The 25,039-nt window shown below is 43.4% G+C and overlaps 25 non-coding genes and 6 pseudogenes across 25 annotated transcripts; all 31 read left to right on the top strand.

Annotated features, from left to right (window-relative positions):
• The first annotated feature begins 279 nt into the window (after positions 1-279).
• LOC142506687 (5S ribosomal RNA) lies at positions 280-398 on the top strand. The gene has a single exon (XR_012804970.1). It is a non-coding gene; the product is annotated as a 5S ribosomal RNA (ribosomal RNA).
• Positions 399-1,079: 681 nt separating this feature from the next.
• LOC142515810 (5S ribosomal RNA) lies at positions 1,080-1,198 on the top strand. The gene has a single exon (XR_012811635.1). It is a non-coding gene; the product is annotated as a 5S ribosomal RNA (ribosomal RNA).
• Positions 1,199-1,880: 682 nt separating this feature from the next.
• Positions 1,881-1,998, top strand: LOC142517475 (5S ribosomal RNA). The gene has a single exon (XR_012813220.1). It is a non-coding gene; the product is annotated as a 5S ribosomal RNA (ribosomal RNA).
• Positions 1,999-2,678: 680 nt separating this feature from the next.
• On the top strand, positions 2,679-2,797 carry LOC142507487 (5S ribosomal RNA). The gene has a single exon (XR_012805743.1). It is a non-coding gene; the product is annotated as a 5S ribosomal RNA (ribosomal RNA).
• Positions 2,798-3,471: 674 nt separating this feature from the next.
• LOC142517542 (5S ribosomal RNA) lies at positions 3,472-3,590 on the top strand. The gene has a single exon (XR_012813283.1). It is a non-coding gene; the product is annotated as a 5S ribosomal RNA (ribosomal RNA).
• Positions 3,591-4,268: 678 nt separating this feature from the next.
• Positions 4,269-4,388, top strand: LOC142511880 (5S ribosomal RNA; annotated as a pseudogene).
• Positions 4,389-5,065: 677 nt separating this feature from the next.
• On the top strand, positions 5,066-5,184 carry LOC142513789 (5S ribosomal RNA). The gene has a single exon (XR_012809717.1). It is a non-coding gene; the product is annotated as a 5S ribosomal RNA (ribosomal RNA).
• A 683-nt stretch (positions 5,185-5,867) lies between these two features.
• Positions 5,868-5,986, top strand: LOC142508600 (5S ribosomal RNA). The gene has a single exon (XR_012806807.1). It is a non-coding gene; the product is annotated as a 5S ribosomal RNA (ribosomal RNA).
• A 680-nt stretch (positions 5,987-6,666) lies between these two features.
• Positions 6,667-6,785, top strand: LOC142515108 (5S ribosomal RNA). The gene has a single exon (XR_012810968.1). It is a non-coding gene; the product is annotated as a 5S ribosomal RNA (ribosomal RNA).
• A 681-nt stretch (positions 6,786-7,466) lies between these two features.
• On the top strand, positions 7,467-7,585 carry LOC142513790 (5S ribosomal RNA). Its single transcript, XR_012809718.1, has one exon. It is a non-coding gene; the product is annotated as a 5S ribosomal RNA (ribosomal RNA).
• Positions 7,586-8,268: 683 nt separating this feature from the next.
• LOC142516896 (5S ribosomal RNA) lies at positions 8,269-8,387 on the top strand. The gene has a single exon (XR_012812667.1). It is a non-coding gene; the product is annotated as a 5S ribosomal RNA (ribosomal RNA).
• A 681-nt stretch (positions 8,388-9,068) lies between these two features.
• Positions 9,069-9,187, top strand: LOC142506583 (5S ribosomal RNA). The gene has a single exon (XR_012804872.1). It is a non-coding gene; the product is annotated as a 5S ribosomal RNA (ribosomal RNA).
• Positions 9,188-9,866: 679 nt separating this feature from the next.
• On the top strand, positions 9,867-9,985 carry LOC142514185 (5S ribosomal RNA). The gene has a single exon (XR_012810092.1). It is a non-coding gene; the product is annotated as a 5S ribosomal RNA (ribosomal RNA).
• Positions 9,986-10,666: 681 nt separating this feature from the next.
• On the top strand, positions 10,667-10,784 carry LOC142512416 (5S ribosomal RNA; annotated as a pseudogene).
• A 648-nt stretch (positions 10,785-11,432) lies between these two features.
• LOC142511003 (5S ribosomal RNA) lies at positions 11,433-11,551 on the top strand (annotated as a pseudogene).
• A 681-nt stretch (positions 11,552-12,232) lies between these two features.
• LOC142513057 (5S ribosomal RNA) lies at positions 12,233-12,351 on the top strand. Its single transcript, XR_012809023.1, has one exon. It is a non-coding gene; the product is annotated as a 5S ribosomal RNA (ribosomal RNA).
• Positions 12,352-12,999: 648 nt separating this feature from the next.
• Positions 13,000-13,118, top strand: LOC142509727 (5S ribosomal RNA). Its single transcript, XR_012807885.1, has one exon. It is a non-coding gene; the product is annotated as a 5S ribosomal RNA (ribosomal RNA).
• Positions 13,119-13,798: 680 nt separating this feature from the next.
• Positions 13,799-13,917, top strand: LOC142513852 (5S ribosomal RNA). Its single transcript, XR_012809777.1, has one exon. It is a non-coding gene; the product is annotated as a 5S ribosomal RNA (ribosomal RNA).
• A 648-nt stretch (positions 13,918-14,565) lies between these two features.
• On the top strand, positions 14,566-14,684 carry LOC142510692 (5S ribosomal RNA; annotated as a pseudogene).
• A 679-nt stretch (positions 14,685-15,363) lies between these two features.
• On the top strand, positions 15,364-15,482 carry LOC142513367 (5S ribosomal RNA). The gene has a single exon (XR_012809317.1). It is a non-coding gene; the product is annotated as a 5S ribosomal RNA (ribosomal RNA).
• A 607-nt stretch (positions 15,483-16,089) lies between these two features.
• Positions 16,090-16,208, top strand: LOC142511710 (5S ribosomal RNA; annotated as a pseudogene).
• Positions 16,209-16,889: 681 nt separating this feature from the next.
• Positions 16,890-17,008, top strand: LOC142510387 (5S ribosomal RNA). Its single transcript, XR_012808502.1, has one exon. It is a non-coding gene; the product is annotated as a 5S ribosomal RNA (ribosomal RNA).
• Positions 17,009-17,693: 685 nt separating this feature from the next.
• On the top strand, positions 17,694-17,812 carry LOC142511255 (5S ribosomal RNA; annotated as a pseudogene).
• A 685-nt stretch (positions 17,813-18,497) lies between these two features.
• Positions 18,498-18,616, top strand: LOC142515888 (5S ribosomal RNA). Its single transcript, XR_012811708.1, has one exon. It is a non-coding gene; the product is annotated as a 5S ribosomal RNA (ribosomal RNA).
• Positions 18,617-19,297: 681 nt separating this feature from the next.
• LOC142517437 (5S ribosomal RNA) lies at positions 19,298-19,416 on the top strand. The gene has a single exon (XR_012813183.1). It is a non-coding gene; the product is annotated as a 5S ribosomal RNA (ribosomal RNA).
• Positions 19,417-20,098: 682 nt separating this feature from the next.
• Positions 20,099-20,217, top strand: LOC142506329 (5S ribosomal RNA). The gene has a single exon (XR_012804624.1). It is a non-coding gene; the product is annotated as a 5S ribosomal RNA (ribosomal RNA).
• A 683-nt stretch (positions 20,218-20,900) lies between these two features.
• LOC142512829 (5S ribosomal RNA) lies at positions 20,901-21,019 on the top strand. The gene has a single exon (XR_012808880.1). It is a non-coding gene; the product is annotated as a 5S ribosomal RNA (ribosomal RNA).
• A 614-nt stretch (positions 21,020-21,633) lies between these two features.
• Positions 21,634-21,752, top strand: LOC142516848 (5S ribosomal RNA). Its single transcript, XR_012812620.1, has one exon. It is a non-coding gene; the product is annotated as a 5S ribosomal RNA (ribosomal RNA).
• A 660-nt stretch (positions 21,753-22,412) lies between these two features.
• Positions 22,413-22,530, top strand: LOC142508682 (5S ribosomal RNA). Its single transcript, XR_012806886.1, has one exon. It is a non-coding gene; the product is annotated as a 5S ribosomal RNA (ribosomal RNA).
• Positions 22,531-23,175: 645 nt separating this feature from the next.
• Positions 23,176-23,292, top strand: LOC142510230 (5S ribosomal RNA). The gene has a single exon (XR_012808355.1). It is a non-coding gene; the product is annotated as a 5S ribosomal RNA (ribosomal RNA).
• Positions 23,293-24,708: 1,416 nt separating this feature from the next.
• On the top strand, positions 24,709-24,827 carry LOC142514620 (5S ribosomal RNA). Its single transcript, XR_012810507.1, has one exon. It is a non-coding gene; the product is annotated as a 5S ribosomal RNA (ribosomal RNA).
• Positions 24,828-25,039: the final 212 nt, after the last annotated feature.

Consider the following 25,039-nt stretch of genomic DNA (forward strand, 5'->3'; position numbering starts at 1 on the left):
TGTTGTCGTGAGCCGGTTCTATGCAGAAGGATATTACGTAGATTACTCCGGAGACGTTTAACTCATTAAAAAAAATTATTTCAACTGTTTTATCCATAATTTACGTAAACGGTCGTGACACGAGTACTTCCAAGGGAGGTTACCCATCCTAGCTTTCCCATCGCACTAGAACGCTAAACTTCATGGTTCTGATTAGGCGAGAGCAGTGCCTCGTGTTGTCCATCGTCGCTTTCTCCACACGTACTCTTGGGATATAAGAATAAACATCCACTCAATGTCGGGTGCGATCATACCAGCACTAATTCACCGGATCCCATCAGAACTCCAAAGTTAAGCGTGCTTGGGCGAGAGCAGTACTATGATAGGTGACCCCCAGGGAACTCCTCGTGTTGCACCAATTTTCGTGTTTTTCTATTTTTGATTACTTGTTGACAGACGATTTTCGGCTCAAATAATCTGAATCTCGATCGGGACAAGATAAGACATGTGAAATCAACGTAGGTCGGACACTGCCGGATTTGGACAAAATTGTAGCCTAATTTAATTGTAAACGGGCAAACGAACGAGACTCATTCCTCCGCAATGAGCTGACGAGATTTTAGCCGAATTCCTTCTCTAAGGCCCTCTAATTTGCGATTTTCCGCTTCTGTTAACTTCCGTTTCCTCGAGAAATCCGCTTAGGAAGTTCGAAATTCAATTTCGGTTCCACTTTATCGTATCCCAGGCATAATAAAAGCTTTACATTCGCTTTTTTCTTCTTTTTATTTTTTTCCTATTTTCTGGGAACATTTAGCGATTTTTGTTGTCGTGAGCCGGTCTGTGCGGAAGGGTATGACCCAGATTACTTCGGAGACGGGTAACTCATTAAAAACAATTATTTCGAATTTTTTATCCTTAATTTATGTAAACGGTCGCGACACGAGGTCTTCCCAGGGAGGTCACCCATCCTAGCTCTGCCATTGCGCCAGAACGCTTAACTTCATGGTTCTGATTGGGCGAGAGCAGTGCCGCGTGTTGTCCATCGCCGCCCGCTCCACACGTACTCGAGGGATATAAGAATAAACATCCCACTCAATGTCGGGTGCGATCATACCAGCATTAATGCACCGGATCCCATCAGAACTCCGAAGTTAAGCGTGCTTGAACGAGAGCAGTTCTAGGGTGGGTGACCCCCTGGGAAGTTCTCGTGTTGCACCCTTTTTCGTGTTTTTCTATTTTTGATTACTTGTTGACAGACGATTTTCGGCTCAAATCATGAGAATCTCGATCGGGACCTGATAAGACATGTGAAATCAACGTAGCTCGGGCACTGCCGGATTCGGACAAAATTGTAGTCTAATTTGATTGTAAACGGGCAAACGAACGAGGCTCATTACTCCGCAATGAGCTTGCGAGATTTTAACCTAATTCCTTCTCTAAGACCCTCTAATTTGCGATTTTCCACTTCTGTTAACCTTCCGTTTCCTCGAGAAATCCGCTTAGGAAGTTCGAAATTCGATTTCGGTTCCACTTTATCGCAACCCATGCATAAGAAAAGCTTTACATTCGCTATTTTCTTCTTCTTATTTTTTTCCTATTTTCTGGGAACATTAAGCGATTTTTGTTGTCGTGAGCCGGTTCTGTGCCGAAGAGTATGACCCAGATTACTCCGGAGACAGTTAACTAATTAAAAACATTATGTCGACTGTTTTATCCATAATTTACGTAAACGGTCACGACCCGAGGACTTTCACGGGAGGTCACCCATCCTAGCTCTGCCATCGCGCCAGAACACTTAACTTCATGGTTCTGATTGGGCGAGAGCAGTGCCGCGTGTTGTCCATCGCCGCCCGTTCCACACGTACTCGAGGGATATAAGAATGAACATTCAACTCAATGTCTGGTGCGATCATACTAGCACTAATGCACCGGATCCCATCAGAACTCCGAAGTTAAGCGTGCTTGGGCGAGAGCAATACTAGGATGGTTGACCCCTGGGAAGTCCTCGTGTTGCACCCCTTTTCGTGTTTTTCTATTTTTTATTACTTGTTGACAGATGATTTTCGGCTCAAATCACTTGAATTTCGATCAGGACCAGATAAGACATGTGAAATCAACGTAGCTCGAACATTGCCGGATTTGGACAAAATTGTAGCCTAATTTGATTGTAAACAGGCAAACGAACGAGACTTTTTACTCCGCAATGAGCTGGCGAGATTTTAGCCGAATTTCTTCTCTAAAACCCTCTAATTTGCGATTTTCCGCTTCTGTTAAGCTTTCGTTTCCTCGAGAAATCCGCTTAGGAAGTCCGAAATTGATTCCGGTTCTATTTATTTTATCCCAGGCATAATAATAGTTTTACATTCGCTATTTTCTTCTTCTTATTTTTTTTCTGTTTTCTGGGAATACTTAGCGATTTTTGTTGTCGTGAGCCGGTTCTATGCAGAAGTGTATTATGTAGATTACTCCGGAGACGTTTAACTCATTAAAAACAATTATTTCGACTGTTTTATCCATAATTTACGTAAACGGTCGTGACACGAGTACTTCCAGGGAGGTTACCCATCCTAGCTCTCCCATCGCACTAGAACGCTTAACATCATGGTTCTGATTGGGCGAGAGCAGTGCCGCGTGTTGTCCATCGCCGCCCGTTCCACACGTACTCGAGGGATATAAGAATGAACATTCAACTCAATGTCTGGTGCGATCATACCTAGCACTAATGCACCGGATCCCATCAGAACTCCGAAGTTAAGCGTGCTTGGGCGAGAGCAATACTAGGATGGTTGACCCCTGGGAAGTCCTCGTGTTGCACCCCTTTTCGTATTTTTCTATTTTTTATTACTTGTTGACAGATGATTTTCGGCTCAAATCACTTGAATTTCGATCAGGACCAGATAAGACATGTGAAATCAACGTAGCTCGAACATTGCCGGATTTGGACAAAATTGTAGCCTAATTGATTGTAAACAGGCAAACGAACGAGACTTTTACTCCGCAATGAGTGGCGAGATTTTAGCCGAATTTCTTCTCTAAAACCCTCTAATTTGCGATTTTTCCGCTTCTGTTAAGCTTCGTTTCCTCGAGAAATCCGCTTAGGAAGTCCGAAATTGATTCCGGTTCTATTTTATTTTATCCCAGGCATAATAATAGTTTTACATTCGCTATTTTCTTCTTCTTATTTTTTTTCTGTTTTCTGGAATACTTAGCGATTGTTGTCGTGAGCCGGTTCTATGCGAGAAGGGTATTATGTAGATTACTCCGGAGACGGTAACTCATTAAAAACAATTATTTCGACTGTTTTATCCATAAATAACGTAAACGGTCGTGACACGAGTACTTCCCAGGGAGGTTACCCATCCTAGCTCTCCCATCGCACTAGAACGCTTAACATCATGGTTCTGATTAGGCGAGAGCAGTGCCGCGTTTTGTCCATCGTCGCTTTCTCCACACGTACTCTTGGGATATAAGAATAAACATCCACTCAATGTCGGGTGCGATCATACCAGCACTAATTCACCGGATCCCATCAGAACTCCAAAGTTAAGCGTGCTTGGGCGAGAGCATTACTAGGATAGGTGACCCCCAGGGAACTCCTCGTGTTGCACCCCTTTTCGTGTTTTTCTATTTTTGATTACTTGTTGACAGACGATTTTCGGCTCAAATAATCTGAATCTCGATCGGGACCAGATAAGAAATGTGAAATCAACGTAGGTCGGACACTGCCGGATTTGGACAAAATTGTAGCCTAATTTGATTGTAAACGGGCAAACGAACAAGACTCATTGCTCCGCAATAAGTTGACGAGATTTTAGCCGAATTCCTTCTCTAAGGCCCGCTAATTTGCGATTTTCCGCTTCTGTTAACTTCCGTTTCCTCGATAAATCCGCTTAGGAAGTTCGAAATTCGATTTCGGTTCCACTTTATCGTATCCCAGGCATAATAAAAGCTTTACATTCGCTTTTTTCTTCTTTTTATTTTTTTCCTATTTTCTGGGAACATTTAGCGATTGTTGTCGTGAGCCGGTCTGTGCGGAAGGGTATGACCCAGATTACTCCGGAGACGGGTAACTCATTAAAAACAATTATTTCGAATGTTTTATCCATAATTTATGTAAACGGTCGCGACACGAGGTCTTCCCAGGGAGGTCACCCATCCTAGCTCTGCCATCGCACCAGAACGCTTAACTTCATGGTTCTGATTGGGCGAGAGCAGTGCCGCGTGTTGTCCATCGCCGCCCGCTCCACACGTACTCGAGGGATATAAGAATAAACATCCCACTCAATGTAGGGTGCGATCATTTCTCGCACTAATGCAGCAGATCCCATCAGAACTCCGAAGTTAAGCTTGCTTGGGCGAGAGCTGTACTAGGATGGGTGACCCCCTGGTAAATCCTCGTGTTGCACCCTTTTTCGTGTTTTTCTATTTTTGATTACTTGTTGACAGATGATTTTCGGCTCAAATCACTTGAATCTTGATCGGGACCAGATAAGACATGTGAAATCAACGTAGCTCGAACATTGCCGGATTTGGACAAAATTGTAGCCTAATTTGGTTGTAAACGAGCAAACGAACGAGACTTATTACTCCGCAATGAGCTGGCGAGATTTTAGCCAAATTTCTTCTCTAAAACTCTCTAATTTGCGATTTTCCGCTTCTGTTAAGCTTTCGTTTCCTCGAGAAATCCGCTTAGGAAGTCCGAAATTGATTCCGGTTCCATTTTATTTTATCTCAGGCATAATAATAGCTTTACATTTGCTATTTTCCTCTTCTTATTTTCTGTTTTCTTGGAATACTTAGCGATTTTTGTTGTCGTGAGCCGGTCTGTGCGGAAGGGTATGACGCAGATTACTCCAGAGACGGTTAACTCATTAAAAACAATTATCTCGAATGTTTTATCCATAATTTATGTAAACGGTCGCGACACGAGGTCTTCCCAGGGAGGTCACCCAGCCTAGCTCTGCCATCGCGCCAGAATGCTTAACTTCATGGTTCTGATTGGGCGAGAGCAGTGCCGCATGTTGTCCATCTCCGCCCGCTCCACACGTACGCGAGGCATATAAGAATAAAAATCCCACTCAATGTGGGGTGCGATCATACCAGCACTAATGCACCGGATCCCATCAGAACTCCGAAGTTAAGCGTGCTTGGGCGAGACCAGTACTAGGATAGGTGACCCCCAGGGAACTCCTCGTGTTGCACCCCTTTTCGTGTTTTTCTATTTTTGATTACTTGTTGACAGACGATTTTTGGCTCAAATAATCTGAATCTCGATCGGGACCTGATAAGACATGTTAAATCAACGTAGCTCGGGCATTGCCGGATTCGGACAAAATTGTAGCCTAATTTGATTGTAAACGGGCAAACGAACGAGACTCATTACTCCGCAATGAGTTTGCGAGATTTTAACCAAATTCCTTCTCTAAGACCCTCTAATTTGCGATTTTCCACTTCTGTTAACCTTCCGTTTCGTCGAGAAATCCGCTTAGGAAGTTCGAAATTTGATTTCGGTTCCACTTTATCGCAACCCATGCATAAGAAAAGCTTTACATTCGCTATTTTCTTCTTCTTATTTTTTTCCTATTTTCTGGGAACATTTTGCGATTTTTGTTGTCGTGAGCCGGTTCTGTGCGGAAGGGTATGACGCAGATTACTACGGAGACGGTTAACTCATTAAAAACAATTATTTCGAATGTTTTATCCATAATTTATGTAAACGGTCGCGACACGAGGTCTTCCCAGGGAGGTCACCCTTCCTAGCTCTGCCATCGCGCCAGAATGCTTAACTTCATGGTTCTGATTGGGCGGGAGCAGTGCCGCGTGTTGTCCATCTCTGCACGCTCCACACGTACGCGAGGCATATAAGAATAAAAATCCCACTCAATGTGGGGTGCGATCATACCATCACTAATGCACCGGATCCCATCAGAACTCCGAAGTTAAGCGTGCTTGGGCGATACCAGTACTAGGATAGGTGACCCCCAAGGAACTCCTCGTGTTGCACCCCTTTTCGTGTTTTTCTATTTTTGATTAGTTGTTGACAGACGATTTTCGGCTCAAATAATCTGAATCTCGATCGGTACTAGATAAGACATGTGAAATCAACGTAGGTCGGACACTTCCGGATTTGGACAAAATTGTAGCCTAATTCGATTGTAAACAGGCAAACGAACGAGACTCATTGCTCCGCAATGAGCTGCCGAGATTTTAGCCGAATTCCTTCTTTAAGGCCCTCTAATTTGCGATTTTCCGCTTCTGTTAACTTCCGTTTCCTTGAGAAATCCGCTTAGGAAGTTCGAAATTCGATTTCGGTTCCACTTTATCGTATCCCAGGCATAATAAAAGCTTTACATTCGCTATTTTCTTCTTCTTATTTTTTTCCTATTTTATGGGAACATTTAGAGATTTTGTTGTCGTGAGCCGTTTCTGTGCGGAAGGGTATGACCCAGATTACTCCGGAGACGGTTAACTCATTAAAAACAATTATTTCGAATGTTTTATCCAAAATTTATGTAAACGGTCGCGACACGAGTTCTTCCCAGGGAGGTCACCCATCCTAGCTCTGCCATCGCGCCAGAATGCTTAACTTCATGGCTCATTTGGGCGAGAGCAGTGCCGCGTGTTGTCCATCGCCGCCCGCTCCACACGTACGCGAGGCATATAAGAATAAAAATCCCACTCAATGTGGGGTGCGATCATACCAGCACTAATGCACCGGATCCCATCAAAACTCCGAAGTTAAGCGTGCTTGGGCGAGAGCAGTACTAAGATGGGTGACCCCCTGGTAAGTCCTCGTGTTGCACCCTTTTTCGTGTTTTTCTATTTTTGATTACTTGTTGACAGATGATTTTCGGCTCAAATCACTTGAATCTCGATCGGGACCAGATAAGACATGTGAAATAAACGTAGCTCGAACATTGCCGGATTTGGACAAAATTGTAGACTAATTTGGTTGTAAACGGGCAAACGAACGAGACTTATTACTCCGCAATGAGCTGGCGAGATTTTTGCCGAATTTCTTCTCTAAAACCCTCTAATTTGCGATTTTCCACTTCTGTTAAGCTTTCGTTTCCTCGAGAAATCCGCTTAGGAAGTCCGAAATTGATTCCGGTTCCATTTTATTTTATCCTAGGCATAATAATAGCTTTATATTCGCTATTTTCCTCTTCTTATTTTTTTCTATTTTATGGGAATACTTAGCGATTTTTGTTGTCGTGAGCCGGTTCTGTGCGGAAGGGTATGACGCAGATTACTCCGGAGACGGTTAACTCATTAAAAACAATTATTTCGAATGTTTTATCCATAATTTATGTAAACGGTCGCGACACGAGGTCTTCCCAAGGAGATCACCCATCCTAGCTCTGCCATCGCGCCAGAATGCTTAACTTCATGGTTCTGATTGGGCGAGAGCAGTGCCGCGTGTTGTCCATCTCCGCCCGCTCCACACGTACGCGAGGCATATAAGAATAAAAATCCCCCTCAATGTGGGGTGCGATCATACCAGCACTAATGCACCGGATCCCATCAGAACTCCGAAGTTAAGCGTGCTTGGGCGAGACCAGTACTAGGATAGGTGACCCCCAGGGAACTCCTCGTGTTGCACCCCTTTTCGTGTTTTTCTATTTTTGATTACTTGTTGACAGACGATTTTTGGCTCAAATAATCTGAATCTCTATCGGGACCTGATAAGACATGTGAAATCAACGTAGCTCGGGCACTGCAGGATTCAGACAAAATTGTAGCCTAATTTGATTGTAAACGGGCAAACGAACGAGACTCATTACTCCGCAATGAGCTTGCGAGATTTTAACCAAATTCCTTCTCTAAGACCCTCTAATTTGCGATTTTCCACTTCTGTTAACCTTCCGTTTCCTCGAGAAATCCGCTTAGGAAGTTCGAAATTTGATTTCGGTTCCACTTTATCGCAACCCATGCATAAGAAAAGCTTTACATTCGCTATTTTCTTCTTCTTATTTTTTTCCTATTTTCTGGGAACATTTAGCGATTTTTGTTGTCGTGAGCCGGTTCTGTGCGGAAGGGTATGACGCAGATTACTCCGGAGACGATTAATTCATTAAAAACAATTATTTCGAATGTTTTATCCATAATTTATGTAAACGGTCGCGACAAGAGGTCTTCCCAGGGAGGTCACCCATCCTAGCTCTGCCATCGCGCCAGAATGCTCAACTTCATGGTTCTGATTGGGCGGGAGCAGTGCCGCGTGTTGTCCATCTCCGCCCGCTCCACACGTACGTGAGGCATATAAGAATAAAAATCCCACTCAATGTGGGGTGCGATCATACCAGCACTAATGCACTGGATCCCATCAGAACTCCGAAGTTTAGCGTGCTTGGGCGAGACCAGTACTAGGATAGGTGACCCCCAGGGAACTCCTCGTGTTGCACCCCTTTTCGTGTTTTTATATTTTTGATTACTTGTTGACAGACGATTTTTGGCTCAAATAATCTGAATCTCGATCGGGACAAGATAAGACATGTGAAATCAACGTAGGTCGGACACTGCCGGATTTGGACAAAATTGTAGCCTAATTTGATTGTAAACGGGCAAACGAACGAGACTCATTACTCCGCAATGAGCTGGCGAGATTTTAGCCGAATTCCTTCTCTAAGGCCCTCTAATTTGCGATTTTCCGCTTCTGTTAACTTCCGTTTCCTCGAGAAATCCGCTTAGGAAGTTCGAAATTCGATTTCGGTTCCACTTTATCGTATCCCAGGCATAATAAAAGCTTTACATTCGCTATTTTCTTCTTCTTGTTTTTTTCCTATTTTCTGGGAACATTTAGAGATGTTTGTTGTCGTGAGCCGGTTCTGTGCGGAAGGGTATGACCCAGATTACTCCGGAGACGGTTAACTCATTAAAAACAATTATTTCAAATGTTTTATCCATAATTTATGTAAACGGTCGCGACACGAGGTCTTCCCAGCGAGGTCACCCATCCTAGCTCTGCCATCGCGCCAGAATGCTTAACTTCATGGCTCATTTGGGCGAGAGCAGTGCCGCGTGTTGTCCATCGCCGCCCGCTACACACGTACGCGAGGCATAAAAGAATAAAAATCCCACTCAATGTGGGGTGCGATCCTACCAGCACTAATGCACCGGATCCCATCAGAACTCCGAAGTTAACCGTGCTTGGGCGAGACCAGTACTAAGATGGGTGACCCCCTGGTAAGTCCTCGTGTTGCTCCCCTTTTCGTGTTTTTCTATTTTTGATTACTAGTTGACAGATGATTTTCGGCTCAAATAATCTGAATTTCGATCGAGACCAGATAAGACATGTGAAATCAACGTAGCTCGGGCACTGCCGGATTTTGACAAAATTGTAGGCTAATTTGATTGTAAACGGGCAAACGAACGAGACTCATTACTCCGCAATGAGATGGCGATATTTTAGCCGAATTCCTTCTCTAAGACCCTCTAATTTGCGATATACTGCTTCTGTTAAGCTTTCGTTTACTCGAGAGATCCGCTTAGGAAGTTCGAAATTCGATTCCGGTTCCACTTTATCGTATCTCAGGATTAATAATAGCTTTACATTCGCTATTACCTTCTTATTTTTTTCCTATTTTCTGGGAAAATTTAGAGATTTTTGTTGTCGTGAGCCGGTTTTGGGCAGAAGGATATGACGCAGATTACTCTGCAGACGGTTAACTCATTAAAAACAATTATTTCAACTGTTTTAGCCATAATTTACGTAAACCGTCGCGACACAAGGACTTTCCAGGGATGTCACCCATCCTAGCTCTACCATCGCGCCAGAACGCCTAACTTCTTGGTTCTGATTGGGCGAGAGCAGTGCCGCGTATTTTCCATTGCCGCCCGCTCCACACGTACTCGAGTGATATAAGAATAAACATCCACTCAATGTCCGGTGCGATCATACCAGCACTAATGCATCGGATCCCATCAGAACTCCGAAGTAAAGCGTGCTTGGGCGAGAGCAGTACTAGGGTGGGTGACCCCCTGGGAAGTCCTCGTGTTGCACCTCTTTTCGTGTTTTTCTATTTTTGATTACTTGTTGACAGACGATTTTTGGCTCAAATCATCTGAATCTCGATTGGGACCAGATAAGACATGTGAAATCAACGTCGCTCGGGCACTGCCGGATTTGGAAAAATTGTAGCCTAATTTGATTGTAAACGGGCAAACGAACGAGACTCATTATTCCGTAATGAGCTGGCGAGATTTTAGCTGAATTCCTTCTCTAAGACCCTCTAATTTGCGATTTTCCGCTTCTTTTAAGCTTCTGTTTCCTCGAGAAATCCGCTAAGGAAGTCCGAAATTTGATTATGGTTCCATTTTATCGTATCTCAGGCATAATAATAGCTTTACATTCGCTATTTTCTTCTTCTTATTTTTTTCCTATTTCTGGGAACATTTATCGATTTTTGTTGTCGTGAGCCGGTTCTGTGCGGAAGGGTATGACGCAGATTACTCCGGAGACGGTTAACTCATCAAGAACAATTATTTCGACTGTTTTATCCATAATTTATGTAAACAATCGCGACACGAGGACTTCCCAAGGAGGTCACCCATCCTAGTTCTGCCTTCGCGCCAGAACGCTTAAATTCAAGGTTCTGATTGGGCGAGAGCAGTGCCGCGTGTTGTCCATCGCCGCCCGCTCCACACGTACGCTAGGCATATAAGAATAAAAATCCCACTCAATGTCGGGTGTGATCATACAAGCACTAATGCACCGAATCCCATCATAACTCCGAAGTTAAGCGTGTTGGGCGAGACCAGTACTAGTATGGGTGACTCCCTGAGAAGTCCTCGTATTGCACCTCTTTTCGTGTTTTTCTATTTTTGATTACTTGTTGACAGACGATTTTCGGCTCAAATCATCTGAATCTCGATCGGGACCAGATAAGACGTGAAATCAACGTAGCTCGGGCACTGCCGGATTTGGAAAAAATTGTAACCTAACTTGATTGTAAACGGGCAAACGAATGAGACTCATTATTTCGCAATGAGCTGGCGAGATTTTAGCTGAATTCCTTCTCTAATACCCTCTAATTTACGATTTTTTGCTTCTGTTAATCTTCCGTTTCATCGAGAAATCCGCTTAGGAAGTCCGAAATTCGATTCAGGTTCCATTTTATCGTATCCTAGGAATATTAATAACTTTGTATTCGCTATTTTCTTCATCTTAATTATTTTTCTATTTTCTGGGAACATTTAGCATATTTTGTTGTTGTGAGCCGGTTCTGTGCGGAAGGGTATGACGCAGATTATTCCGGAGACGGTTAACTCATTAAAAACAATTATTTCGACTGTTTGCTCTATAATTTACGTAAACGGTCACGACACGAGTACTTCCCAAGGAAGTCACCCATCCTAGCTCTGACATCGCGCAAGAACGCTTAACTTCATGGTTCTGATTGGGCGAGATCACTACCTCGGGGGATATAAGAATAAGCATCCCTCTCAATGTCGGGTGCGATCATACCATCACTAATTCACCGGATCCCATCAGAACTCCGAAGTTAAGCGTGCTTGCGCGAGAGCTATACTAGGATGGGTGACCCCCTTGGAAGTCCTCATGTTGCACCCTTTTTAGTGTTTTTCTTTTGTTGATTACTTGTTGACAGACGATTTTCGGCTTAAATAATCTGAATCTTTTTCGGGACCAGATAAGACATGTGAAATCAACGCAGTTCGGGCACTGCCGGATTTGGACAAAATTGTAGGTTAATTTGATTGTAAATGGGCAAAAGAACGAGACTCATTCTACGCAATGAGCTGGCGAGATTTTAGCCGAATTCCATCTCTAAGACCCTCTAATTTGCGATTTTCCGCTTCTGTTAAGCTTCCGTTTCCTCGAGAAATCCGCTTAGGAAGTCCGAAATTCGATTCTAGTTCCATTTTATCGTATCCCAAGCATAATAATAGCTTTACATTCCCTATTTTCTTCTTCTTATTTTTTTTGTATTTTCTGGGAACATTTGGCGATTTTTGTTGTCGTGAGCCTGTTCTGAGCGGAAGGGTATTACGTAGATTACTCCGTAGAAGGTTACCTCATTAAAATCAATTATTTCGACTGTTTTATCCATAATGTACGTAAACGGTCGCGACACAAGGACTTCCCAGGGAGGTCACACATCCTAGCTCTGCCATCGCGCCAGAACGCTTAACTTCATGGTTCTGATTGGGCAAGAGCAGTGCCGCGTGTTGCCCATCGCCGCCCACTCCACACGTACTCGAGGGATATAAAAATAAACATCCCACTCAATTCGGGTGCGATCATACCAGCACTAATGCATCGGATCCCATCAGAACTCCGAAGTTAAGCGTGCTTGGGCGAGAGCAGTACTAGGATGGTTGACCCCCTGGGAAGTCCTCGTGTTGCACCCCTTTTCGTGTTTTTCTATATTTGATTACTTGTTGACATGTGATTTTCGGCTCAAATCATATGAATCTCGATCGAGATCAGATAAGACATGTGAAATCAACGTAGCTCGGGCACTGCCGGATTTGAACAAAATTGTAGCCTAATTTGATTGTAAACGGGCAAACGAACGAGACTCATTACTCCGCAACGAGGTGGCGAGATTTTAGCTGAATTCCTTCTCTAAGACCCTCTAATTTGCGATTTTCCGCTTCTATTAAGCTTCCGTTTCCTCGATAAATCCGCTTAGGAAGTTCGAAATTCGATTCCGGTTCCATTTATCGTATCCCAGGCATAATAATAGTTTTACATTAGCTATTTTCTTCTTCTTAATTTGTTTATATTTTCTGGGAACTTTTAGCAATTTTTGTTGTTGTGGGCCGGTTCTGTGCGGAAGGGTATGACGTAGATTATTCCGGAGACGGTTAACTCATTAAAAACAATTATTTCGACTGTTTTCTCTATAATTTACGTAAAGGGTCACGACACGAGTACTTCCCAAGGAGGTCACCCATCCTAGCTCTGACATCGCGCAAGAACGCTTAACTTCATGGTTCTGATTGGGCGAGATCAGTGCCTCGAGGGATATAAGAATAAACATCCCTCTCAATGTCGGGTGCGATCATACCATCACTAATTCGCCGGATCCCATCAGAACTCCGAAGTTAAGCGTGCTTGGGCGAGAGCTATACTAGGATGGGTTACACCCTGGGAAGTCCTCGTGTTGCACCCTTTTTAGTGTTTTTCTTTTGTTGATTACTTGTTGACAGACGATTTTCGGCTCAAATAATCTGAATCTTTTTCGGGACCAGATAAGACATGTGAAATCAACGCAGCTCGGGCACTGCCGGATTTGGACAAAATTGTAGGTTAATTTGATTGTAAACGGGCAAAAGAACGAGACTCATTCTACGCAATGAGCTGGCGAGATTTAGCCGAATTTCTTCTCTAAGACCCTCTAATTTGCGATTTTCCGCTTCTGTTAAGCTTCCGTTTCTTCGAGAAATCCGCTTAGGAAGTCCGAAATTCGATTCTGGTTCCATTTTATCGTATCCCAAGCATAATAATAGCTTTACATTCCCTATTTTCTTCTTCTTATTTTTTTTGTATTTTCTGGGAACATTTGGCGATTTTTGTTGTCGTGAGCCTGTTCTGAGCGGAAGGGTATTACGTAGATTACTCCGTAGAAGGTTACCTCATTAAAAACAATTATTTCGACTGTTTTATCCATAATGTACGTAAACGGTCGCGACACAAGGACTTCCCAGGGAGGTCACACATCCTAGCTCTGCCATCGCGCCAGAACGCTTAACTTCATGGTTCTGATTGGGCAAGAGCAGTGCCGCGTGTTGCCCATCGCCGCCCACTCCACACGTACTCGAGGGATATAAAAATAAACATCCCACTCAATTCGGGTGCGATCATACCAGCACTAATGCATCGGATCCCATCAGAACTCCGAAGTTAAGCGTGCTTGGGCGAGAGCAGTACTAGTATGGTTGACCCCCTGGGAAGTCCTCGTGTTGCACCCCTTTTCGTGTTTTTCTATATTTGATTACTTGTTGACATGTGATTTTCGGCTCAAATCATATGAATCTCGATCGAGATCAGATAAGACATGTGAAATCAACGTAGCTCGGGCACTGCCGGATTTGAACAAAATTGTAGCCTAATTTGATTGTAAACGGGCAAACGAACGAGACTCATTACTCCGCAACGAGGTGGCGAGATTTTAGCTGAATTCCTTCTCTAAGACCCTCTAATTTGCGATTTTCCGCTTCTATTAAGCTTCCGTTTCCTCGATAAATCCGCTTAGGAAGTTCGAAATTCGATTCCGGTTCCATTTATCGTATCCCAGGCATAATAATAGTTTTACATTAGCTATTTTCTTCTTCTTAATTTGTTTATATTTTCTGGGAACTTTTAGCAATTTTTGTTGTTGTGGGCCGGTTCTGTGCGGAAGGGTATGACGTAGATTATTCCGGAGACGGTTAACTCATTAAAAACAATTATTTCGACTGTTTTCTCTATAATTTACGTAAACGGTCACGACACGAGTACTTCCCAAGGAGGTCACCCATCCTAGCTCTGACATCGCGCAAGAATGCTTAACTTCATGGTTCTGATTGGGCGAGATCAGTGCCTCGAGGGATATAAGAATAAACATCCCTCTCAATGTCGGGTGCGATCATACCATCAGTAATTCACCGGATCCCATCAGAACTCCGAAGTTAAGCGTGCTTGGGCGAGAGCTATACTAGGATGGGTTACACCCTGGGAAGTCCTCGTGTTGCACCCTTTTTAGTGTTTTTCTTTTGTTGATTACTTGTTGACAGACGATTTTCGGCTCAAATAATCTGAATCTTTTTCGGGACCAGATAAGACATGTGAAATCAACGCAGCTCGGGCACTGCCGGATTTGGACAAAATTGTAGGTTAATTTGATTGTAAACGGGCAAAAGAACGAGACTCATTCTACGCAATGAGCTGGCGAGATTTTAGCCGAATTTCTTCTCTAAGACCCTCTAATTTGCGATTTTCCGCTTCTGTTAAGCTTCCGTTTCTTCGAGAAATCCGCTTAGGAAGTCCGAAATTCGATTCTGGTTCCATTTTATCGTATCCCAAGCATAATAATAGCTTTACATTCCCTATTTTCTTCTTCTTATTTTTTTTGTATTTTCTGGGAACATTTGGCGATTTTTGTTGTCGTGAGCCTGTTCTGAGCGGAAGGGTATTACGTAGATTACTATGTAGAAGGTTACCTCATTAAAAACAATTATTTCGACTGTTTTATCCATAATGTACGTAAACGGTCGCGACACAAGGACTTCCTAGGGAGGTCACACATCCTAGCTCTGCCATTGCGCCAGAACGCTTAACTTCATGGTCCTGATTGGGCAAGAGCAGTGCCGCATGTTGCCATCGCCGCCCACTCCACACGTACTCGAGGGATATAAGAATAACATCCCACTCAATTCGGGTGCGATCATACCAGCACTAATGCATCGGATCCCATTAGAACTCCGAAGTTAAGCGTGCTTGGGCGAGAGCAGTACTAGGATGGTTGACCCCCTGGGAAGTCCTCGTGTTGCACCCCTTTTCGTGTTTTTCTATATTTGATTACTTTTTGACATGCGATTTTCGGCTCAAATCATATGAATCTCGATCGAGATCAGATAAGACATGTGAAATCAACGTAGCTCGGGCACTGCCGGATTAGAACAAAATTGTAGCCTAATTTGATTGTAAACGGGCAAACGAACGAGACTCATTACTCCGCAACGAGGTGCCGAGATTTTAGCTGAATTCCTTCTCTAAGACCCTCTAATTTGCGATTTTCCGCTTCTATTAAGCTTCCGTTTCCTCGATAAATCCGCTTAGGAAGTTTAAAATTCGATTTCGGTTCCATTTTATCGTATCCCAGGCATAATAATAGTTTTACATTCGCTATTTTCTTCTTCTTAATTTTTTTTATATTTTCTGGAAACATTTAGCAATTTTTGTTGTTGTGAGCCGGTTCTGTGCGGAAGGTTATGACGCAGATTATTCCAGAGACGGTTAACTCATTAAAACAATTATTTCGACTGTTTTCTCTATAATTTACGTAAACGGTCACGACACGAGTACTTCCCAAGGAGGTCACCCATCGCCGCCCGCTCCACACGTACTCGAGGGATATAAGAATAAACATCCCACTCAATGTCGGGTGCGATCATACCATCACTAATTCACCGGATCCCATCAGAACTACGAAGTTAAGCGTGCTTGGGCGAGAGCTATACTAGGATGGGTGACCCACTGGGAAGTCCTCTTGTTGCTCCCTTTTTAGTGTTTTTCTTTTGTTGATTACTTGTTGACAGACGATTTTCGGCTCTAATAATCTGAATCTTTTTCGGGACCAGATAAGACATGCGAAATCAACGCAGCTCGAGCACTGCCGGATTTGGACAAAATTGTAGGTTAATTTGATTGTAAACGGGCAAAAGAACGAGACTCATTCTACGCAATGAGCTGGCGAGATTTTAGCCGAATTCCTTCTCTAAGACCCTCTAATTTGCGATTTTCCGCTTCTGTTAAGCTTCCGTTTCCTCGAGAAATCCGCTTAGGAAGTCTGAAATTCGATTCTGGTTCCATTTTATCGTATCCCAAGCATAATAATAGCTTTACATTCCCTATTTTCTTCTTCTTATTTTTTTTGTATTTTCTGGGCACATTTGGCGATTTTTGTTGTCATGAGCCTGTTCTGAGCGGAAGGGTATTACGTAGATTACTCCGTAGATGGTTAACTCATTAAAAACAATTATTTCGACTGTTTTATCCATAATTTACGTAAACGATCGCGACACAAGGACTTCCCAGAGAGGTCACACATCCTAGCTCTGCCATCGCGCCAGAACGCTTAACTTCATGGTTCTGATTGGGCAAGAGCAGTGCCGCGTGTTGCCCATCGCCGCCCACTCCACACGTAGTCGAGGGATATAAGAATAAACATCCCACTCAATGTCGGTGCTATCATTCCAGCACTAATGCACCGGATCCCATCAGAGCTTCGAAGTTAAGCGTTCTTGGGCGAGAGCAGTACTAGGATGGGTGACCCCATGGGAAGTCCTGGTGTTGCATCTCTTTTTGTGTTTTTCTATTTTTGATTGATTACTTGTTGACAGACGATTTTCGGCTCAAATCATCTGAATCTCGATCGAGACCAGATAAGACATGTGAAATAACACTAGCTCGGTCACTGCGGGATTTGGACAAAATTGTAGCCTAATTTGATTGTAAACGGGCAAACGAACGAGACTCATTACTCCGCAACGAGCTGGCGAGATTTTAGCCGAATTCTTTCTCTATGACCCTCTAATTTGCGATTTTCCGCTTCTGTTAAGATTCCGTTTCCTCGAGAAATCCGCTTAGGAAGTTCGAAATTCGATTTCGGTTCCATTTTATCGTCTCTCTGGCATAATAACAGCTTTACATTCGCTATTTTATTCTTCTTATTTTTTTTATTTTCTGGGAACATTTAGCGATTTTTGTTGTCGTGAGCATGTTCTGTGCGGAAGGGTATTACGTAGATTACTCCGGAGACGGTTAACTCACTAAAAACAATTATTTCGACTATTTTATCCTTAATTCACGTAAACGGTCGCGACACGAGGACTTCCCAGGGAGGTCACCTATCCTAACTCTACCATCGCGCCAGAACGCTTAACTTCATGGTTCTGATTGGGCGAGAGCAGTGCCGCGTGTTGTCCATCGTCGCCCGCTCCACACGTACTCGGGGGATATAAAAATAAACATCCCACTCAATGTCGGGTGCGATCATACCAGCACTAATGCACCGGATCCCATCAGAATTCCGAAGTTATGCGTGCTTGGTCGAGAGCATTACTATGATGGGTGACCCCCTGGGAAGTCCTCGTGTTAAACCTCTTTTCGTGTTTTTCTATTTTTGATTACTTGTTGACAAACGATTTTCGGCTCAAATTATCTGAATCTCGATCGGGATCAGATAAGACATGTGAAATCAACGTAGCTCGGGCACTGCCGGATATGGACAAAATTGTAGCCTAATTTGTTTGTAAATGGGCAAACGAACGAGAGTCATTACTCCGCAACGAGGTGGCGAGATTTTAGCCGAATTCCTTCTCTTAGACCCTCTAATTTGCGATTTTCCGCTTCTGTGAAGCTTCCGTTTTCTCGAGAAATCCGGTTAGGAAGTTCGAAATTCGATTCCGGTTCCATTTTATCGTATCCTAGGCATAATAATAGCTTTACATTCGCTATTTTCTTCTTCATATTTTTTTTTCTATTTTCTCGAAACATTTAGCAATTTTTGTTGTCGTGAGCTGGTTCTGTTCTGAAGGGTTTGACGCAGATTACTCCGGAGACGGTTAACTCATTAAAAACAATTATTTCGAATGCTTTTATCCATAATTCACGTAAATGATTGCGACACGAGGACTTTCCAGGGAGGTCACCCATCCTAGCTCTGCCATCGCACCAGAACGCTTAACTTCATGGTTCTGATTGGGCGAGAGCAGTGCCGCGTTTTGTTTATCGCCGTCCGCTCCACACGTACTCGGGGGATATAAGAATAAACATCCCACTCAATGTTGGGTGCAATCATACCAGCCCTAATACACCGGATCCCATCAGAACTCTGAAGTTAAGCGTGCTTAGGCGAGAGCAGTACTAGGATGGGTAACCTCCTGGGAAGTCCTCGTGTTGCACCCTTTTCCGTGTTTTTCAATTTTTGATTACATGTTGACAAACGTTTTTCGGCTCAAATCATCTGAATCTCGATCAAGATAAGATAAGACATGTGAATTCAAAGTAGCTCGGGCACTGCCGGATTTGGACAAAATTGTAGCCTAATTTGATTGTAAACCGGCAAACGAACGAGACTCATTACTCCGCAACGAGGTGGCGAGATTTTTGCCGAATTCCTTCTCTAAGACCCTCTAATTTGTGATTTTCCGCTTCTGTTAAGCTTCTGTTTCCTCGAGAAATCCGTTTAGGAATTTCAAATTCGATTCCGGTTCAATTTTATCGTATCCTAGACATAATAATAGCTTTACATTCGCTATTTTTCTTCTTAATTTTTTTTCTATTTTGTGGGAACATTTAGCGATTTTTGTTGTCGTGAGCCGGTTCTGTGCGGAAAGATATGACGCAGATTACTCCGGAGATGGTTAACTCATTAAAACAATTATTTCGCTTATTTTATCCATAATTTCCGTAAACGGTCGCGACACGAGGACTTCCTAGGGAGGTCACTCATCCTAGCTCTACCATCGCCCAGTTAAGCGCATAACTTCATTGTTCTGATTGGGCGAGAACAATGCCGCGTGTTGTCCATCGCCGCCCGCTCCACACGTACTCGAGGATATAAGAATAAAAATCCCACTCAATGTCGGGTGCGATCATACCAACACTAATGCACCGGATCCAATCCGAACTCTGAAGTGAAGCGTGCTTGGGCGAGAGCAGTACTAGGATGGGTGACCCCTTGTGAAGTCCTCGTGTTGCACCCCTTTTCATGTTTTTTATTTTTGATTACTTGTTGACAGACGATTTTCGGCTCAAATCATCTGAATCTCGATCGGGACCAGATAAGACTTGTGAAATCAACGTAGCTCGGGCACTGCCGGATTTGGACAAAATTGTATGCTAATTTGATTGTAAACGGGCAAACGGACGAGACTCATTACTCCGCAATGAGCTAGCGAGATTTTAGCCGAATTCCTTCTCTAAGGCCCTCTAATTTGCGATTTTCCGCTTATGTTAAGCTTCTGTTTCCTTGAGAAATCCGCTTAGGAAGTCCGAAATTCGATTCCGGTTCCATTTTATCGTGTCCTAGGCATAATAATAGCTTTACATTCGCTATTTTCTTCTTCTTATTTTTTTTCTATTTTTTGGGAACATTTAGCGATTTTTGTTGTCGTGAGCTAGTTCTGTGCGGAAGGGAATGACGCAGAATACTCCGTAGACGGTTAACTCATTAAAAACAATTATTTCGACTGTTTCAGCCACAATTTCTTTAAACGGTCGCGACAGGAGGACTTCCCAGGGAGGTCACCCATCCTAGCTCTGCCATCGCGCCAGAACGCTTAACTTCATTGTTCTTATTGGGCGAGAGAAGTGCCGCGTGTTGTCTAATGCCGCCTGCTCCACACGTACTCGAGGGATATAAGAATAAACATCCCACTCAATGTCGGGTGCGATCATACCAGCACTAATACATCGGCTTCCATCAAAACTCCGAAGTTAAGCGTGCTTGGGCAAGAGAAGTACTAGGATGGGTGACCCCCAGGGAAGTCCTCGTGTTGCACCCCTTTTCGTGTTTTTCTATTTTTGATTACTTGTTGACAGACGATTTTCGGCTCAAATCCTCTGTATCTCGATCAGGACCATAGAAGACATGTGTAAGCAACGTAGCTCGGGCACTATCGGATTTGAACAAAATTGTAGGCTAATTTGACTGTATACGGGAAAACTGAACGAGACTCATTACTCCGCAATAAGCTAGCGAGATTTTAGCCGAATTCCTTCTCTAAAACCCTCTAATTTGCAATTTTCCACTTTTGTTAAGCTTCCGTTTCCTCGAAAAATCAGCTTAGGAAGTCCGAAATTCGATTCCGGTTTCATTTTATCGTATCACAGGCATAATAATAGCTTTACATTCGCTATTTTCTTCTTCTTATTTTTTTTCTACTTTCTGGGAACATTTAGCGATTTTTGTTGTCGTGAGCCGGTTCTGTAAAGAAGGGTATGACGCAGATTACTCCGGAGACGGTTAACTCATTAAAAACAATTATTTCGACTGTTTTATCCATAATTTACGTAAACGATCGCGACACGAGGACTTCCCATGGAGGTCACCCATCCTAGCTCTGCCATTGCGCCAGAACGCTTAACCTCATGGTTCTGATTGGGCGAGAGCAGTGCCGCGTGTTGTCCATCGTCGCCTTCTCCACACGTACTCTTGGGATATAAGAATAAACATCCACTCAATGTCGGGTGCGATCATACCAGCACTAATTCACCGGATCCCATCAGAATTCCGAAGTTAAGCGTGCTTGGGCGAGAGCAGTACTAGGATGGGTGACCCCCTGGGAAGTCCTCGTGTTGCACCCCTTTTCGTGTTTTTCTATTTTTGATTAATTGTTGACAGACTATTTTCGGCTCAAATCATCTGAATCTCAATCGTGACCATATAAGACATGTGAAATCAACATAGCTCGGGCACTGCGGATTTCGACAAAATTGTAGCCGAATTTCTTCTCTAAGACCCTCTAATTTGATATTTTCCGCTTCTGTTAAGCTTCCGTTTCCTCGAGAAATCCGCTTAGTTAGTTCGAAATTCGATTTCGGTTCCACTTTATCGTATCCCAGGCATAATAAAAACTTTACATTCGCTATTTTCTTCTTCTTACTTTTTTCCTATTTTCTGGGAACATTTATCGATATTTGTTGTCGTGAGCCAGTTCTGTGCGGAAGGGTATGACGCAGATTACTCCGGAGACGGTTAACTCATTAAAAACAATTATTTCGACTGTTTTATTCATAATTTACGTAAACGATCGCGACACGGAGACTTCCCAGGGAGGTCACCCATCCTAGATCCGCAATCGCGCAATAACGATTAACTTCATGGTTCTGATTGGGCGAGAGCAGTGCCGCGTGTTGTCCATCGCCGCCAGCTCCACACGTACTCGTGGGATATAAGAATAAACATCCCACTCAATGTTGGGTGCGATCTTACGAGCACTAATGCACAGGATCCCATCAGAACTCCGAAGTTAAGCGTGTCTCGGCGAGAGCAGTACTAGGATGGGTGACCCCCTGGGAAGTCTTCGTGTTGCACCCCTTCTCGTGTTTTTCTATTTTGATTACTTGTTCACAGACGATTTTCGGCTCAAATCATCTGATTCTCGATCAGGACCAGAGAAGACATGTGAAATCAATGTAGCTCAAGCACTGCCGGATTTGGACAAAATTGTAGGCTAATTTGATTGTAAACGGGCAAACGAACGAGACTCATTACTCCGCAATGAGCGGGCGAGATTTAAGCCGAATTCCTTCTTTAAGACCCTCTAATTTGCGATTTTCCGCTTTTGTTAAGCTTCCGTTTCCTCGAGAAATCAGCTTATGAAGTCCGAAATTCGATTCCTAATAATAATAATAGCTTTACATTCGCTATTTTTTTTTCTTATTTTTTTCTATTTTCCGGGAACATTTAGCGATTTTTGTTGTCGTGAGCCGGTTCTGTGCGGAAGGGTATGACGCAGATTACTACGGAGACGGTTAACTCATTAAAAACAATTATTTCGACTGTTTTAGCCATAATTTACGTAAACGGTCGCGACACGAGGACTTCCCAGGGAGGTCACCCATCCTAGCTCTGCCTTCGCGCCAGAACGCTAAACTTCATTGTTCTGATTGGGCGAGAGCAGTGCGGCGTGTTGTCCATCGCCGCCCGCTCCACACGTACTCGAGGGATATAAGAATAAACATCCCACTCAATGTCGGGTGCGATCATACCAGCAATAATACATCGGATCCCATCAAACTCCGAAGTTAAGCGTGCTTGGGCGAGATCAGTACTAGGATGGTTGACCCCCTGGGAAGTCCTCGTGTTGCACCCTTTTTCGTGTTTTTCTATTTTTGATTACTTGTTGATAGACGATTTTCGGCTCAAATCATCTGAATCTCGATCGGGACCAGATAAGACGTGAAATCAACGTAGCTCGGGCACTTGCCGGATTTTGACAAAATTGTTGCATAATTTGATTGTAAACGGGCAAACGAACGAGACTCATTAATCCGAAATTCGATTCCGTTTTCATTTTATCGTAATTCGTGCACTGTCGGATTTGGACATGTGAAATCAACGTAATTCGGGCACTGTCGGATTTGGACAAAATCGTAGCCTAATTTTATTGTAAACGGCTTTAGCCGAATTCCTTCTTTAAGACCCTCTAATTTGCGATTTTCCGCTTCTGTTAAGCTTCCGTTTCCTCGAGAAATCTGCTTAGGAAGTCCAAAATTCGATTCCGGTTCTATTTTATCGTATCCCAGGCATAATAATTGCTTTACATTCGCTATTTTCTTCTTCTCATTTTTTTCTATTTTCTGGGAACATTTAGCGATTTTTGTTGTCGTGAGCCGGTGCTGTGTGGAAGGGTATGACGCATATTACTCCGGAGACGGTTAACTCATTAAAAACAATTATTTCGACTGTTTTAGCCATAATTTACGTAAACGGTCGCGACACGAGGTTTTTCAATGTCGGGTGCGATCATACCAGAACTAATGCACCGGATCCCATCAGAACTCCGAAGTTAAGCGTGCCGTTGAGAGTAGTACTAGGATGGGTGACCTCCTGGGAAGTCCTCGTGTTGCATTCTTTTTCGTGTTTTTATATTTTTGATTACTTGTTGATAGACGATTTTCGGCTCAAATCATCTGATACTCGATCGGGACCAGATAAGACGTGAAATCAACGTAACTCGTGCACTACCGGATTTGGAAAAAATTTTAGCCTAATTTGATTGTAAACGGGCAAACGAACGAGACTCATTAATCCGCAATGAGCTGGAGAGATTTTAGCCGAATTCCTTCTCTAAGACCCTCTAATTTGCGATTTTCCGCTTCTGTTAAGCTTCCGTTTCCTCGAGAAATCCGCTTAGGAAGTCCGAAATTCGATTTCGGTTTCATTTTATTGTATTCCAGGCATAATAATAGCTTTACATTCACTATTTTCTTATTCTTATTTTTTTTTTCTATTTTCTGAAAACATTTAGCGATTTTTGTTGTCGTGAGTCGGTTCTGTGCGGAAGGGTATGACGCAGATTACTCCGGAGACGGTTAACTCATCTAAAACAATTATTTCGACTGTTTTAGCCATAATTTACGTAAACGGTCGCGGCACGAGGTTTTTCTAGGGAGGTCACCCATCCTAGCTCTGCCATCGCGCCAGAACGCATAACTTCATTGTTCTGATTGGGCGAGAGCAGTGCCGCGTGTTGTCCATCGCCGCCCGCTCCACACGTACTCGAGGGATATAAGAATATACATCCAACTCAATGTCGGGTGCGATCATACCAGCACTAATACACCGGATCCCATCAGAACTCCGAAGTTAAGCGTGCTTGGACGAGAGCAGTACTTGTTGACAGACGATTTACGGCTCAAGTCATCTAACTCTCGATCAGGACCAGAGAAGACATGAGAAATCAACGTAGCTCGGGCACTGCCGCATTTGGAAAAAATTGTAGGCTAATTTGATTGTAAACAGACAAACGAACGAGACTCATTCCTCCGCAATGAGCTGGCGAGATTTTAACCGAATTCCTTCTCTAAGATTCTCTAATTTGCGATTTTCCGCTTCAGTTAAGCTTCCGTTTCCTCGAGAAATCCAGTTAGGAAGTCCAAAATTCGATTCCAGTTTCATTTTATCGTATCACAGGCATAATAATAGCTTTACATTCGCTATTTTCTTCTTCTTATTTTTTTCTATTTTCTGGGAACATTTAGCGATTTTTGTTGTCGTGAGCCGGTGCCGTGCGGAAGGGTATGACGCTGATTACTCCGGAGGCGGTTAACTCATTAAAAACAATTATTTCGACTGTTTTAGCCGTAATTTACGCAAAAAGTCGCGACACGAGGACTTCCCAGGGAGGTCACCCATCCTAGCTCTGCCATCGCGCCAGAACGCTTAACTTCAAGGTTCTGATTGGGCGAGAGCAGTGCCGCGTGTTGTCCATCGTCGCCCGCTTCACACGTACGCGAGGCATATAAGAATAAAAATCCCACTCTATGTGGGGTGCGATCATACCAGCACTAATGCATCGGATCCCTTCAGAACTCCGAAGCTAAGCGTGCTTGGGCGAGAGCAGTACGAGGATGGGTGACCCCCTGGGAAGTCCTCGTGTTGCACCCCTTTCCATGTTTTTCTATTTTTGATTACTTGTTGAAAGATGATTTTCGGCTCAAATCATCTGAATCTCGATCGAGACCAAATAAGACATGTGAAATCAACGTTACTCGGGCATTGTCGGATTTGGACAAAATCGTAGCCTAATTTGATTGTAAACGGTCTTAGCCGAATTCCTTCTCTAAGACCCTCTAATTTGCGATTTTCGCTTCTGTTAA

The sequence above is a fragment of the Primulina tabacum genome, chromosome 10 (assembly GCF_025594145.1).
Source record: "Primulina tabacum isolate GXHZ01 chromosome 10, ASM2559414v2, whole genome shotgun sequence".
Classification (NCBI taxonomy): domain Eukaryota; kingdom Viridiplantae; phylum Streptophyta; class Magnoliopsida; order Lamiales; family Gesneriaceae; genus Primulina; species Primulina tabacum.